General features: G+C 39.6%; 1 pseudogene; it reads left to right on the top strand.

Annotated features, from left to right (window-relative positions):
• The first annotated feature begins 3,516 nt into the window (after window positions 1-3,516).
• On the top strand, window positions 3,517-4,369 carry LOC102837954 (annotated as a pseudogene).
• Window positions 4,370-5,329: the final 960 nt, after the last annotated feature.

Here is a 5,329-nt window from a genome sequence, read left to right as displayed (position 1 = left end):
AATATTATAATTAAATGTGCAATCTCCTGGAGTTAGAAACCAAAAGGGAAAAACATGCTCACAATTTCTCTAGTTGAAATAATTGAAGAAAAACATTCAAGCACTAACTTGCAATATTGAAGGACTCGATGGACAAGATATTTAATGATGCAGCAAGTATTAAAAGAAGATAGAAGGTAGACACATAGTTATTGTACCAAAAAGAAATGGTCAATGTTCAACCCTTTCAAGAGGTAGCATATGGTCAAGAACCAATGGTACTGAAATAAGAAGTTCAAACTGCACTAAAGACATTGGGAAAAACAAGACTCCAGGAATTAAAAGCTTTCAACAAACTGATGCAGCAATGGATGTACCCACTCATCTATACCAAAAAATTTGTAAAACATGACCTAGATAATCAACTAGAAGAGATCCTTATTTGTGCCCATTCCAAAGAGAGGTGACCTAATAGAATGTAGAAATCATCAAACAATATCATTAATATCACATGTAAGTGAATTTTTGCTGAAGATAATTCAAAATGGTTGCTGTGTTTCATCCTGTTTTTCATAGGGTTTCTATGGGTTGGATCCAACTAAACAGAACCTAACAACAACAATAGTCCTTTTTCCTTGTTGCTGCCTGTGTACCTTTTCTCCTTTTTAGTTTTCTATTGTTGCTGCTGTTAGCTTATTTGTTTGTTTGTTTTCTCCTGTACGTGTTTTCTCTTCTTGCCTTATCAGATTGGGGTCAGCTACCACACTCACAGAGTCAAACCACAAATGTATCCTCTGTGGCTCCATCCACTGGTCAGAGTCAATACCAGCTTCTGTACCACCTGATCAATAATAGACAGCAGCCAACAATAGCTGAATCCACTCTAATTTGCATGAATGGCAAACACAGAACTTTGTACATGCCCCCTTTGGTACTCACTCCCAGTAGGAGGCAGTTAGTGAGTGCCTAAGAACACACCAGCATAAAATCATCAATTCAATACAAATGCAATGACAACACAATGACTCAAAGGCAAAAGATATATCTCTGGTCAAATGAAAACACCAGACAGAGTAGCTCAAACAAGTGACCAAAATGTAAACATTTCTGAGGAAGGAAACATTTTTGAGCCAGTAAATGTTTCCGAGGAAAGAAAGGTATTGGAACTTCCTGAAAAAGAATTCAAATGAATGATATTTATATATCTTCTACAGATTGATAAAAGCAATTATAATGCAGAAAAAGCTTTGGAATGATTCAGGAAACCATTACAAGAACAAATGGACAAAATAGTTGAAAGACTGGGGAAATACAAACCCTACAAATAGAAATGCAGAACATCAATACTAAGATTCCCAAAATGTGTAATACATTGCAAGGGCAAAGTACCTGAATTAATGAGCATGAAGATAAATCTCTCAATACTAGTATGGTAGGAGAAAAATCAGAAAAAAGAAGAAGAAACTGAAGAAAGGCTAATATTTATATTATTGTTGTTTTGTTGTTATGTGTTCTTGAGTCAGTTCTGACTCATAGACGTCCTGTATAGGAGTGGCTGGTGAACCTGAACCACCAACCTTGTAGTTCAAACTGACCTTGAACATTAACCCACAGTGCCACACCAGGATTCCAATATTCATGTGGGACACCATAAAAAGAAATAAATTGTGGATAATCCTAACTCTAGAACAAGAAGAGATAAAGAAAAGCACAGAAAACATAGTCAAAGACTCATTGGAAGAAAATGTCCCCAAAACCATGAAAGAAGAGAATATAAGCATTCAAGAAGCTCAGTGAACCCCAAATAGGATAGACCACAAAGTAAAACAATGAAGACATTTCATAATCAAAGTCTCCAATATGAAAGACAAGGAAAGAATCCTTAGAACGCTCTGTTTAAAAGCTCCTGGATAATAAAGCAAATGAAAAATTTAAATCCTTGAATCAAATGAGAATGAAAACATGCCAAAATTTTGGGACCGTGCAAAAGCAGTGTTCAAAGGGCAATTTATAGCAGCAAATTAAATAAAAAAATAAAAGAACCAAAATCAACACTTTGATACAACATCTTCTACAATTAGAAAAAGAGGAATAAAATAAGACTACTGCCATCATAAGAAAATAATAAAGATTGGTGCAGAAATAAATTAAACAGGAGAACAATAGACATAATCAACAAAACAAGATGTTATTTCTTTGAAAGAACTAGTAAAATCAACAAACCACTGGCAAATCTAATAAAAGAAAAGAAAGAGAAGATGCACACAACATGAATAAGAAATGACATGGGTGACATCTCAACAGACCCTACAGAAATAAAAAGGATAATAACAGAAATAATTGTACTCAACAGTATAAATATATGTTTTTAACTGACTTGCCCTCCCGACTCAGACCCAACATGCCTGAAGACCCCGGGAGTTCCCAGCACTTTGCTCTGCAGACTCAGGAGGCCTGTGATCCAGCGCAAAGCCACTGGTTGTCAGCTGATGCCGAGGCTGCATCCCCTTTTGTCAGCTTCTCTCAGTCTTCTGAGGTTTTTTGTTTTGTTTTTAAACTCAGAAAATAAAAGATTTGAAGAAAGAAAAAAAAAGAAAAGAAAGAATTGTACTCAAATGTAAACATCCAGAAGAAATTCGCAAATTCCTATAAACACACAACTTACCTAAATTAACATAGACTGAAGTAGAAAACTTGAACAGAACTATAACAAAAGAAGAAATTGATCAAGTCATTAAAAAAACCCAAAGCCAAAAATAATAATAATAAATCCAAGCCCGGATAGCTTTACCAGTGAATTCTACCAAACATTCAGAGAAGAGCTGACACCAATTCTACTCAAACTATTCCAGAACAGAGAAAAAGATGGAAGACTCCTGAATTCACATTATGATGCAAGCATAACCCTAATGCAAAAACCAGGAAAAGACATCATGAAAAAAGAAAATTAAAGACCAATATCCTTCATGAATATATATGCAAAAATTCTCAACAAAATCCTAGGCAGTGGAATACAACAATATATCAAAAGGAATAACACAAAATAGGATCCATACCAGCTATGCAAGGATGGTTCAGTATTAGAAAAAGTCAATGTAATCCACCATATAACTAAAACAAAGGAAAAGAAAATGATCATATCAACTGATGCAGAGAAAGCATGACAAAATTCAACACCCATTACTGATAACAGCACTCACCAAAATAAAATGTTTCAAAACACTTTACAATGGAGTTGAAAAAAATAAGGAAGAAGTCAGAAAAGCACTACAGGAGCAATCAAATAAGATAGATACAGCGGGCCCCCACCTGATCGTAGTACATGAACTAACCTACCCCCATACCCCTCAAAATTCAGAGCTTCCAATTCCCAAGGCTAGACTAGGACTATCCTCTCCATCAACTCTGGCCTAGAAAGGGAGGGAAGCAAGCTAAAATCGTAGCACATGAAGGAGGGGGGTTGGACACTGGAGACAGGTGAAGTAAAAAGTAAATTAAGCAATCAGCGTTGCCGGTGGAGGAGTCGGTGTGGATGGCATGTGGACACAGGAAGAAGAGCTGGGCTGCTGCTCCCATTCCCTGATCTGGGGAGTCCCAGAGAACCCCGGGTCTGGGAAGGTGTGGGGGCTGGTCTCCTAGCACTGGACCTGGCTAAAACTCACAGGCAGCATAGAGGCCTGGGGGTGAACTGAGGCAGTGACTGTGGCTGCAGCTGCTAGACTTGCCATCTGAGGAGTCCTTGCCGCTAAGACCACTGCTTGGTGACACAGCTGTGATCCAAGGGGCACAGCCTTAATCACATGGCCCTGGAGCCCCACTCACAGGTAGGAGGTCAATGGAGTCTGGAAAGCCCTCCAGGACCTGTGAATCCGAATTGTAGAAATGGAGGATGAGAAGGCAGCGCTGGATGGCACTGATGTTCTCTTCACTGGCCAGGGAGTTTTTCATAGGCCTCTCCAAATGAACCAATCACCGAGACACTGAGATTGTGGCAGACACATTCCAGGACTTCGCAGTCTCCACCCACCAGTCTTGAGTCCCTAGCAACTGCGCAACTTCTATGGCATGGGAGGACTGCACACAGTAGCAGCCAGTAGCAGTGAAGCTGCCCAAAATGTTGTCAGGGCAATGGCAATGCTGACTGATCACCCCTACGCCTCCCTGACCCTTCCAGATGATGGAGCCACTGACTGTCTCTTTCTTCATCCCAGGTTGTGTAGTACATTCCCATTCTTCCTGCACCTGGAGGTGGAGACCTGTCCAACAGCCAGGAGGCACTGCAGAAGCTCACTGATATCACCTTGGTTCCTGTGTCCTGCTCAAACTGGAGAAGGGGGGCGCTGGGCTCAGCTCCCTCTGCCTGGTGCTCAGCACACATCCCCACAGCTGAGGCCTGGCCATCGGTTCTGGCTGGCACAGGATTGGGAAGAAGCAGGAGTAGGGTTTTTAGGAGAGGATTTTTAGATAGAGGATGATGAGTAAACAATAGTGGAGAAAAGCCCCCAAGATGGGGGCAGGGCATAGTGTAAGAAAAAAGATGGGGGCCACTGGGTGAGACCTCTCCCCAAGAAACAATAAAACAGTACTGACCTTTTTTCAAAAGATAGATAGATACAGCATTTGAAACAATTCAAAACCTACAGAAAGAGGTCCAAATGATCAATAATAGAATATCAGAAATAGACAATACTTTGAAAGGGCAAAGAAATAGAATAGAAGAGATGGAAGGCAGAACCAGTGAGCTGGTAGACAAATCTCTCAATACCACTAAGCTAGAAGAACAAACACAAAAAAAGGATAAAAAAAATCTGAAGAAGGTCTAAGATTCATGTTGGACAACATGAAGAAGAATAGCATAAGAATTATCAGCATTCCAAACAAGAAGAATCACACAAGTCCACGGGGGAAATAGTTGAAGCACTGCTAGAATAAACTTTCTCTAACAACCTAAAAAGTAAAAATACAACCTTTCAAGAAGCTCAATGAACCCCAGAAATGATAGACCCTAAAAGAAAATCAGAGAGACATATCATAATCAAGCTCTCCAAAATCAAAGATAAGGAGAAACTCCTGAAAGCAGCTAGGGAAAACTGAAGTGTTACATACAAAGGCAAACAAGTCAGATGACGCTCAGATCTCTCAGCAGAAACCATGCAAGCAAGAAGGCAATGGGGAGACATATATAAAACCCTGAAAGAAATAAACTGCCAACCAAGAATCCTTTATCCAGCAAAGCTATCAATCAAATATGACAGTGTAATCAAAACATTCCAGGATAAACAGAAGCTAAGGGATTTTGCCAAAGCCAACCCTCCACTACAAAACATCCTAGAGGGAGTGCTGTGGACTG

Source organism: Chrysochloris asiatica, unplaced genomic scaffold (assembly GCF_000296735.1).
Source record: "Chrysochloris asiatica unplaced genomic scaffold, ChrAsi1.0 scaffold00050, whole genome shotgun sequence".
Classification (NCBI taxonomy): domain Eukaryota; kingdom Metazoa; phylum Chordata; class Mammalia; order Afrosoricida; family Chrysochloridae; genus Chrysochloris; species Chrysochloris asiatica.
Note: the sequence above shows the minus strand (reverse complement) of the source record. Positions and strands in the feature narration are given on the sequence as shown.